Below are 12,404 nucleotides of genomic sequence, written 5' to 3' on the forward strand. Positions count from 1 at the left end.
CTCCATTACTGGAGGTAGCCTTAGATTAATAATTTCAAAATTCTGTGATAGTAACTTATAAGGGGTATGTCAATCTCCAAACATCCAACTATCTCCGCACAAAAAGATTTATTAATTAATCACTCCGTTATGACGTGAAAGGAAAAACACACATTTATTAGTGGGTTACACTGTCAAACCTGACGTAAACTTTAATCTGCGCAAAAAAACGCAAAGACCGTTTTGTTTGAACGTCAAAGATGACTGGTGCAACTCACCCTTAGTATAGATTCGTGACTAAACTCAAATAATGTAACACATTCTTTGAGTTTAGTCATCAACTCTCATTGGAATACAACATAAGTTTGTGGCAAACAGCCAAATTAACGTTAGGTTAGCTTAAATAAATAACGTTAATATGTTGTTAATTTTCTCGGTCTCCACGGCAAATAATGTTATAAAATATTTACCTAACTTGTTTGTTTTAATTTCAGCTATTTTACTGTCAATTTTTAAATATATATATTTACTTTGTTGCAGAATCGCGATAACATAATAAAACATAAGGTAGGTTGTAGCTCGAGAACCACATCACAATTGTTTAGACAGTATAGGAAGGCGAAGATATTCTAATATCGAGAAAAAAATGCACACTTCATGTTTTATAAACTATAAAATAAGAGCCTTCACTGTAGATAAGAGATACACACTAAATTTAGCCTTACACTAATACAGTAAATCCATATTAATATTATAAATGCGAAAATCTGTCTGTCTGTCGATCTATCTGTCTGTTCCGCTTTCACTGCAAAACCGCCGAGCGATTTTCATGAAATTTGCTATGCATATAGTTACATACATTAGAAATTCAAACATAGGCTACTTTTTTTTTTCTAAAAATCAACCTGCTAATGACCATCATCAATGTATTTGCAGAGAAATTCACGCGGGAAAAGCCGCGGGCAAAAGCTAGTTAAATATAAGCTCGTAAAAATGTCTAAGAATATGACAAGGATTTTTAAAATATTTCTTGTATTAGTTTTAATTTACGTTCTTATTTTTCGAACTAATGAAGTCGTTACAAACATCCATCTGTATCCTGGCAGGATCGCCATGTTGTACCTGAGTTTGAGATGGTTCGTGCTAGATTATTTTATTAATACTGATTCATTCTATTTACTTTTATCTACCGAAACGTTAGAATACATAATGTGTAAGGATTCCAAAATGTAGATAATAAAATACTTCAATATTAATCAAATCGACATGTCTGTTAGAAATACCAAAGAACATAAAACTCTCGCAATGAAAGGAGAATGTAAATTGCGAAGCGAGTCACGACGACGCCCCGAAAATTGTCCAATATTCCGTCTTCTTGTGGGGGTGGGCCGGGGGAGGGTTTTATTATAGGTCTGCGGTCGGGAGGGGCGGCTTCTTACACAGGGCTGCCATTTTGTTTACCAAATATCGTATTTATAATTAACTATTCATTTTCCTGTCGAGTCAGCCTGGCTATTATGACTTTATATGACTAGCTTACTGATAATGATTTGCTGATTTATATGTTACTAGATCTTGCCAGGGGCTTCGCTCCCGTGGGAATTTTGAGATAAAATATAGTCTATAGCAATCTTGAATAATGTACCTTTCTAATGGTGAAATAATTTTTGAAATCGGTTCTGTAGTTTCAGTGATTACTCGCCTCAAACATACTCACAAACGCTTACCTCTTTGTAATAATAGTATAGACTAGCTTAGACTCGGCCCCGTGGTGGACCCGTGGGAATTTCTGTATTAAATAAAAGTAACCTATGTATTATCCCAGGTTATATTCTACATGTGTACCAAATTTAATAACAATCAATTGAGAGAAAGAGTAACAAACACACATACACATACTTTCGCATTTATAAAATGAGTAGGATTCGACCAGTATCTGGTCAAGCAAGCTGCTTTGTCGTTGGCCTCGTTTAAGTTCTCTATACTCGTAGTGCACAACTCATAAGCATATATTTTATGCAAAATGTGGAGCAATTGAGACTAAAACTCAATATAAATTCATTTGTGAATATCATAATTTATAAAGACTATATGAAATATATTTACTCTTGTAAATACATTTACTTTGCAAAATTCAATTTATGCCTAGGTAGGTCAACAAACATTTAAAGATTTCTCTCCAATCATAATTTAGTCATTCATTGACAGAAAAATCGAAATACGTGATACCGATTTGTATAAATCCTTTCAGTACTTATTTATAAAATAAGCTGTTGAAATTGTTACCCATTTACGAAGTAAGTATGTGTCAAGATAATTATGATTTTCTGGATCGGAGATCCGAAATACAGTCTATAGAAATACTGCAGCGTTGCCACAATTCGATAACTATGCGCTGCTAACCAACCAGTATTCTTTCCTTATTTTCTAAAATGTACATTCGTACTAAAAATTCATAAGTGTAAAAATCATAATTTTCACAACCCTACAGTCCTCACTCTACAAAACGGCTCGCTCATTCGGGGCACAAGAAATTACATACTTTAATCTTATCGCCGAGTAAAATAGAATATTAAATCGGGCTGTCGCGACGAATGCCCGCCGACCGTACTAAACAGAATGTTGGGATAAACACATTCGATCTACAAAACGACCTTTTGACAAAGGAATGCTTTTTGTTGGGTTTTATTGGAGCGTTGTACTATCTAGATCTTTGAGTGACCTTCTTTCTTTAGCTTAAAAGTTTCAAAAATATATTATTTTGGACCCTTTTGTTTTATTGTCCCATACACGGTACATAATTATGCTTTTAAATGTAAGTATCTCATATATTTTCACTCATTAATATTTCAATTATATAGAAATTCCATCCCTATCCTCAATTTTATTCGATCTGCAACTAATTAGATAAAACAAAAATCTTATAAGAATCATCTCATAAATTTTATTTTATTTCCAATAAGTTCAAATAATTATACATATATTCTAATCAAACACGCGTCTAACTTAGAAAATTGCTAACATCAAACAGAATTCTAATCTCCAAAAACCGTTATCTCATTTCTAAGATTTATTATAACAACTGTCCATTACATATTCACCCCAACTACTCACTACATACAAGCTAAGCATACCCTTATTATTTCCTAACGTTTTCTAAACTCACGCACACACAGATCCGTATCTTCGAGGGTCCCCATCGTACAAATATATCCAAGTGTCGGGGGTTTCGGTCAGTTCTCCTTATCCTTTCCCCCTTTCGGCACTATAACCCTCCCACTCCTCCTGTCCACCCCCTCATAAACAGCGCTAAACACTGCCGCGCAAAATTGTAAAATTTGGAGATAGCCAGCTTCTCCCCCGACCGGGCGGCGTCAATTTGCTAAGATAATATTGTTAGCTACAACTGGATATTATTTATGATTGGGAAATTAATTTAGCTGTTAGACAGCGAATCCTGAGGATATTGGGTGGGCCATTTAGAAACAAGAGATGGCATATTTTGTGTTATCTACTTACATAGTTTTTGATAAATCTGTTTGAGAATATCTGGTTTACCAAATTTAAATTCTTTACAGGTAGGATATTGATCTTAATGAAATATCTCTAAATAAAATAATAAACAAAAATATACTTACTACATTTTCTAATTTCGTATAAACGTATTTTATCGAAAACATGACTTTTGTATCAATTACAATAGAGGACGGAACGAGATATTAAAAATTACTTAACTATTAATTAAAATTTGCAATATTATGATAGATACATGTAATATTGCGATTTTTCAGCCTGAATATATGCTCTGCTGCTGGGTTTGAATTATTAAACGTCAAACTATGAGAGAGTCAATTATCTACATGGAATTATAAGGCACTTCATGGGATTAGTAGGTGCTTCATACAATAATTCCATGATTATTATATTATATTATACCAATGACGTCACGAGAAGATACGATTGTGTGACGTTTTGGCAAGTCTAGATCACGGCTAAATAATCGCCTATAATACAGAATATATTGTGGCTACATTTTTTTAAGATATTTAGTTGACGTGATTATTTCACTGATGGTTATACGATTGTGAGATTCTTAATGATAAAATGTCTGGTTGTCTATTACACATGTCTCGTAGAGGGCACTCTAGCGCTAATGTCCTACTAATGTTATAAATAAAATTTGTGAGGATGTTTAATATGTGTGTATGTTTGTTACTCTTTCACGCTAAATCTACTGGACCGATTGTTATGAAATTTGGTACACGGGTAGAATACAACCTGGAATAACACATAGGGTACTTTTTTATCGCGGAATTAAATTAATCTAAAGAAGTTTTTTTATCTTTCTTTTACGGCAAAACTGAGGATTGAATTGAAAATTTAAAAAAAATTCAAAATTCAAAATTAAAAAAAAAACAAAATTCAAAACTAAAAAAAAATCTAAATTTTGTTATTTAAAAAAAAAAGTGTTTTTTGTCTTTTTAAACGTAAAAACTGAGGATTGAATTGAAGTAACTGAACCGTAGGCAACAGTCAACTGCCACATTTCCTGTAGTCTGTACTGTAGAACTAACGAACCGAACTTTTACTTATTTTTATTTTAACTTCTTCCTCATAGTCGTATTCCTCATGGCTGAGGGTCGTGGTCATTATGTGGAATTAAACACACATAACAACTTTCTTGGCATTAGTAATGGAGTGGTTTGCCATTGCCTTCTCCATTTCACACACAAGTTAATAATCAACCAGTGTGCAGGTTTCCTCACGATGTTTTCCTTCACCGGAAGCAATTGGTGGTCGATGAAAACTACTATACATGAGTCAGATTGGTATACAAACTCATGTGGCACAAGTAGGATTTGAACCTGGGACCTTTCGATCCAGAGGCGAGCGTCTTAACCATTACGTACTATCAAAATATACGAAATATATATATCATCGAAACATCATTAACCCTTCTTATATTTTTACAAGAAACCCAAATTTATCACAGACCGAATCGTTTTCCAAAACCTATGCTATTTCAAAAATATTCAATTAAGTGGAAACATTAAAATTCAAGCGGCGTGGTCGTCAAGAGTCGGGGGATAGTTTGCAGGTAGGGGGGGTGGGTCCACAGGGAGGGGGGGTGCGGAATGATGGCTGGTTTTTAGGCCTACCCACCTTTTTAGTACGTCACCGGAATTTGTTTGATAATCGCCGATAATACAGAGTTATTAAATGGTCATTTTCGGAAATAAATGAGTTGTAATTAGGGAATTTTAACGTTATGTATTTTTGGCCAAATGCATTGGAAAAAGATCAAACGACATCCTATTAATTTTGCTTTTTCGTTTTATCGATACGATCCAATAGTTTTGTTCTGTCATTATTACCCAGTCATAATTACAGTACCTACATAATAGAAATGTACGAGCACAAAACACTAGAAAATAATTTCAAACAGTATTTATAATTCTAATGTATATGAACTATTTATTTAAAACTTTACTTATAGTTCATTCACATCATTTTTTAAATCCATAATAAATAAAAAGTCTATTACTTTGTTACGCTTTTATAATTATATTTTTGTAAGTAGGTATTGCAAAGATTTCTCTTTTCTTTGCTAATAGTAGTAGCGGTGGTGGTGTAATGGTTAAGACGCCTGTGGATCGATAGGTCCCAGGTTCGAATCCTACTCATGCTACATGAGATAGTATACCAATGTAACTCATGTATAGTAGTTTTCATCGTCCACCACTTGCTTCCGGTGAAGGAAAACATCGTGAGAAAACCTGCACACTGGTTGATTATTAACTTGTGTGTGAAATGGAGAAGGCAATGGCAAACCACTCCATTACTAATGCCAAGAAAGTTGTTATGTGTGTTTAATTCCACGTAATGACCACGACCCTCAGCCATGAGGAATACGACTATGAGGAAGAAGTTAAAATAAAAAGAAGTAAAACTTGTTGATTCTTATTAACTTGTGTGTGAAATGGAGAAGGCAATGGCAAACCACTCCATTACTAATGCCAAGAAAGTTGTTATGTGTGTTTAATTCCACGTAATGACCACGACCCTCAGCCATGAGGAATACGACTACGAAGAAGAGCTAATAGTAGTAAGTAGAGGATACATCGTTTTTAGTTGTAAATTAATAAATAAATAAAATAAAACGTATTTAGGTATCAAGCGGACAACATTTTTACTTTGCCTTTTTCTGTTCGGTCCCCCCCGGGTTGGACTGGCAGAAAATGCCTTATGGCATTAAGTCCACCTATTGTTGTCTTTTATATTGTACAATAAAGATTAAATAAAATAAATTCTCAAACCCCGGCGAGAGAAGGAATTAAATGAAAATTAAATTAAAAATCTAAGATATCTCAATTAAATTCTCTTTCAAATAATAAAAAAATAGATCAAAATCGGATCAGCCGTTTGGCTACTAAAATGCTACGGACAGACATACAGACACGTTAATGTTACAACTCCTTCTATCGTCGGGGATTAAATTATGCATTAAGATAACAAGAATCACTTTAGAAATTTTAAGCTCTTTTTTTTTGTTTAGTCTTTTTATTTCTACGACGTAATGCGCATTTCAAAGAACAAATTCTGTCATTTCCAAAACGGTCTCCATTATAACATCATTGATAGTACCGCCGCAGGCAGCATACAGTGACGCGCCACTATTAATCATAGAAAATGACATAGCATTGTGAGTGCAGCTCAAAATTGTGAAAACCTATCCGGTGCTCGGAACTAATAACCGCCCCACACTTCGGAAAATGCCCGGTGGGGGTACTGTCCGCATGTTTGTCTTTTTTGTCTTCGCTATGAAAATAAGAATAAAAAAACAGGCGTGATAATATGTAAGAAAAAAGGCACAAATGATAATGCATGTTATATTTGCCTTAAAATATGCGACATTTTTAAAATATTTTTTTTTTTAAATGTCGCATGGAATGTGAACGTCTGCTGACACTATCAATGAGGCAATGATTGGTCAAATCAAACAGTGATTGCAGCTCCGGTTTACTGTTACACATTTTCGTCCCTTTTCTTTTCAAAATCTCCAGCAATAAAAGAGTTAATATAACAAAATGCATCTTTATCAACAATTACTTCACGCGCCTTTCAAAATGAATCTGATGTACCGGTTAACTCTCAAAGCATTAGAGATTGTCCCCTTCCGAAAGCATGAAGCATGAGATAGAAACTAATGTTTTTTTTAAAAAAGTTCTAGTAAATATTTGTTTAAATACAAAAAACAGAAAAAGCATTCGCAACGACGGACGTATCTTATGAAGGGAACTCTTCTAGTCTTTTTCTATATAATTTTTTTGGTTGGCACAAAGAAATCGATGGTTTGTGTTTCAGAAAATACTAGTTTTGCGATCACGATACAAAACTATACCAATAAGGTGATTTGACAAAGCATGTAGCATGTTTCGGTCGCTATTAATGACTTGACGCAGCATGTAGCTGATGATATAGAAGTATACAATATTTTCAGTCAACAAAATTTTCTTTTTTACGATAGTTTTTTTTTTCTTTTTGTCCGACCTTACCCCCACTTGACGATGCGGCGCTGTGTGCGTGCACGACACTGCGACCGACGTACGTGATATATTGAGAACTGTTCCAAAAATCGCAACTGTTCCATACCTACTCGTTCCATCGTTGCGTAATGTGTGGTTATGCGGTTCGCTGAATGTTTTATATTTTTAGGTTATGTCTCTTAAATCTCATGTCACTGAATAATCTTTTACTAATCATGTATCTAGTACATCACTAGCTAACATAACGAAGGATCCATGCTTGCATTTCTACCCGGTAGATTTACCTTAATATGTCCAAGCGTCCCGTATTCGCTTGGGTAAAAACATAATAAACTAAACCTTCCTTAGGTGCCACACTATCTATTTACTACTCGAATAACGCGTGAAAATTCGAGCAATAGTTTTTGAGTATATCGCGAACAGACAAATACACAGACGTAAGGAAATTTCAAAAAGTCGAGATCTACTTTGGAATCATGAGGAGTGAGGACAGTACCTACCAATAGAAACTAAGTATACTTCCCTATTAAAAAGTAAAAGAAAAGTAAGGTTATTCTCAGATTCATCCAAAAATAGTTGCCGATCTGCTCCAAGGAAAATAATAATAATAATAACAACTTAAAATATAGTCTCAATGGTTAGTTTCTATTAAAAAGGCGCTTCACTTTGATACGCTGTGGTAGGTAGAATTGAATTACAGGTATACTCAACAAAGTATTTTCATTCTATTTTACAGAACGACTACTGACGACCTCGCCGGCGCAGTGGCAAAGTGCTTGCCTCTAAACCGAGAGGTCCCGGGTTCGATGCCCGGTCGGGTCATGATGAAGATGATCTTTTTCTGATTGGCCCGAGTCTTGGATGATTATAAGTATGTATCTGTTATGAAATATAGTATCGTTGAGTTAGTGTGCAACACACAACACACACACAAGTCTCGAACTAACTTTGGAACTAACTCAATCTGTGTAATTAGTCTTAATATATATGTTTATTTATTATTTACTACTTAATTATAAAACTAAAGCTAGAGCCGAAATCCAGCTATAAAATTATATTCGAATGCGATGACGAAAAATCGCCGTGGGCCAACAAACAATACAAGCATAGAAAAGTCAAACCAACAGAAATCATGAAATCATTCCACTCCGCCTGCCTTCTCATTTGCGGCCCGCAGCGAAGGTGCCTATGTGGTGTATTTTCGAATTTTATGCCTACCCAGCCATACACATGTAGTTTTTGCACGTACGCACATCCATTTTACGTTGAACGGTCACCGTGCCGTAATTCCCAGTAACTTTACTTCCATTGGAGGTCAACATCGGCTGGCTAGTTTGAGTAGTGAGGGTGAGAATTTGAGATATAGTGAGGGTAGAACCGCCCCCGCCGCGTCATCGCGCTGACTATTGCGCGTGTGTTAGAGAACATTTAAAATGCCACCCCTTGACGATCAATGCCGCCATTTTAGTTTTTTCTAGAATTTACTTTTTTTTTTTAAAGTATTATTAGCGCTTGAACTTTTACCTACTGATAATCTGTAGTATTTTAAATAAAAACAGCAATAAAGTATGAAGTTTATCGTGGAGATTATTCTTTAGATATATTTAATATTATTAGACAAAGCAATCTGATATCTCTAGATATATATGTATATAATCTGAATCTGTTTATTATGTCAATTAATAAGATGCGCTTACTAATAGATAAGTTAGATATTTAAAAAGAAGAATTTATATTACGCCTTTGTTATTTTAAGATGGGTAATGCATGGAATTAGTAGGTAGGTACCTACTCCGGTACTAACTAATACTTTGGGGTAATGTTATTTAATTGACGTAGGTATGTCTAAGCATTTCAAAATTGAGATTTCAAAAACTAGAGTCAAGATTGTGTTTATTTTTATTTATTTATTTATTTAAGGAAAACCAACAGTAATTATGTAACAGTATAAAAAATGGAAATACATCATAGATTACCACAGTTTGGTGGGTACAATAATTTTGGTGGGTGTACCTACTTAGGTGTCCGTACATTTAATTAAATAAGTTAAGTTATTTATTTTTGGTACCTATGGTACCTACTTAACATTTAGATAAAGCGATATAGGTACCTAACTAAAAATAAATCATAATATAGCTTACCAGATTAAAAAAAAATCCACAACACTATACATGAAAACAAGAGAAATATAAAATTAAAAAAAAAAACTAATTTTGTCTCTGGTCAAGACACGCACAGATTCACGTTCGAATTAAGAATGCGAATGGAAAAGGGGCAACGGTCATCTGTGGATAATCAGTTTTCTCACATACATTTGTATTAATTTACATTAATGCCATCTCAAGTAAGGGTCAGTTCAGGTGTACCTACAACCAAGGGTCATGTCACGGCAACCGGTTTCCTCGGGAATAAAGTAGTTGCCTGTGTATAAAATAAAAGGTATGAATTCACATAATGAAACACTATAATCAAATGCCACTTTGATTAATAAATTTTATTTACAATAACATTTAGTTAATCTTCTTGTTATTAAAGTATAATTGAAACGCTTTTTGTCTCCATCACTGACATACAAACACAGAACATGAAGAATGTTCTCATACGTGTTCGTATATATATTTATCTATGGTACAAGCCCAATATATTTTTTGTTTATGAGACATAGAAAAAATTACTTGTCTCATTTGACTTGATGGCAACTCTTAGATGGTAACTCCAGCCTTGTTCGTGGGTTACAAGCAAAATACTTCAATAATTATTTATATCTTCGGCCGATTAAAAAAAAACTTTTATTGTTGGGGAATAAAAAAATATTTCGAACACGAAGCAATCATTACCGTACGGTCCGCCTCTTTTCTCGAATCATTGCGGCGTATTTTCGTAAATTCCTTTTTAAAAACCTCTGGAACAACAAATTATAGTAAGTAGGTATTCTAGAAAGCTATAGGCATACACCAATGTCATGTCACACTATCGCGGATCAGTTCGCCGAACTTGATGGATTCGGTATATGTTGATGGATTTTCATTAAAGGAATTCGTACTAACTACGTAATGTTCACTCACGCATTCGCGTCGGCATGTGTGAGAGTTCGGCGACCGTTTAGAGCCGGCAGCAATATTCGCGTTGACGGCATCGGTCCGAGTTCGGCGATAGTGTGTAGCGGGCATCAAAATTGAAGGTTATAAATTTCTGAAGTTTCGCCCACTCGCTTACACAGTAGGTCTGAATAACAGATGAACGAATGAGTTCGGCGTATATGTGGTCGGCATGAAATAATATTTTAACGCCATCTAGCGATCAATTAATGAAACTTATACAATGAAAAATATATTGATAAACAAGTGCCATCTATTGATCGATTAAGTAATTTTGTATTGAATTTCGTTCATAGGGACTTTGTGAACCAATGTCGCAAAAGTTCTGTAGATGGCGCGTATTATCGCCGAACTTATGCCGGCTCCACATTGTCGCCGAACATGCAGACGCGAAAGCGTAAACATTGCTTTGTTAATATGAGTGCTTTTATTTACCGTAATGAAAAACCAGGAATGAATACCGAATCCGTGAAAGTTTAGCAAACTGTTTGGTGACAGTATTAGAGCTGGCATCAGATAGATGCCGACGCAAATGAACGTAGGTACATAGCCATAAGAAGGAGGCCTATGCCCAGCAGTGGGTCACGGAGGGCTGCAGATGATGATGATGATGATGATGACATAGCCATACAAACGTATTATGTGACCGACTATTTAAATGCTCCACTATCGCGGACCATTTCGCGAACTACATTTCTGGTTTTTCATTACGGTAAATAAAACCTTTCTTATGCCTTATCACACCACACCTATCGCGAACCAGGTCGCCGAACTTTGACGGATTCGGCATACATTGCTGGTTTTTCTTTACGCAATGTTCATGCAATCGGGTCGGCGTTTGTACTAGTTCGGCGATAGTGTGTTGCCGGCAATACAAATTGCATAATGAACGTACATACTACCACCTCAGTTAGATGTCGACGCGAATGCATGTACAGAACGTTCCGTACCTACCTAAGTAGTTTGTTTCACTCTACTCTACCACATTGACTCTACTCATCATCACACTCTAACACCACTCTACAATGCTATGAGAATCCGCCAAGTTCAGCAAACTGGTCCATTATAGTGTGAACTCGGCATGAGAATGAAGAATTTTGACTAGCGTACATATGAAAATAAATACCTAACAGAGCTATTTATAGATTTACTCAAACTCATTCGTGCTAATAATTTCAGCTAGTTAGGATCGCAGATGAATATCGACAATTCCGCAATTTTTTTATTGTTTTGGTATCACAATTTTATTTCAGTACCGCAACTAAAAACCACACGGCAACCCTTATTACTTCTATGTCATTGTCAACTGTCAAAATTAAAAGTTGAATTCGAAATTGGAGGGAAAAGAAAATTTTGTGGGTTAGGTAGTTTGTTAGTTAACTTTAACTTTTGTTTGAACTCTTGAACTGTTGTCATTGTTTTAAAAAAAGTGAATTTTAGCAATTTTCGCCTTTTCGTACACAAATCCACAAAATAATTAAAGATTCGGGACAATAATAAATGCGAATGAATTTGGGTGTGTGGTGGGTGAAAATAATGATATAGTTCAAAGAGTGAATTAATAGATATGTTGGTTTGGTGCTGATGATCATCACTTATCAGTGAAATAGGCAAGATTTTCCCATAATTTTAATTTCGTGACAATAAATTGGTAGGCCTGTAGGTAACTATTAAAAATACAAAAATGAGTTTCCTCATTTTGTCTTTAAGCTTTATCTATCTAGGTAATTAACTAATGTCCTCTTCTCATTTGATTATTTACACAGTTGGGAGAAGGTAT

The 12,404-nt window shown here is 34.9% G+C and overlaps 1 long non-coding RNA gene across 1 annotated transcript in view; it reads right to left on the reverse strand.

Moving 5' to 3' along the window:
- The window catches only part of LOC128677106 (uncharacterized), a 34,711-nt gene extending 24,940 nt beyond the window's left edge, over window positions 1–9,771 (reverse strand). Inside the window, exon 1 of the long non-coding RNA XR_008405500.1 lies at window positions 9,668–9,771. This is a non-coding gene — a long non-coding RNA (uncharacterized LOC128677106). The remainder of the gene's footprint in view (window positions 1–9,667) is intronic.
- Between the last annotated feature and the right edge of the window lie 2,633 nt (window positions 9,772–12,404).

This window comes from Plodia interpunctella, chromosome 17, assembly GCF_027563975.2.
Source record: "Plodia interpunctella isolate USDA-ARS_2022_Savannah chromosome 17, ilPloInte3.2, whole genome shotgun sequence".
Classification (NCBI taxonomy): domain Eukaryota; kingdom Metazoa; phylum Arthropoda; class Insecta; order Lepidoptera; family Pyralidae; genus Plodia; species Plodia interpunctella.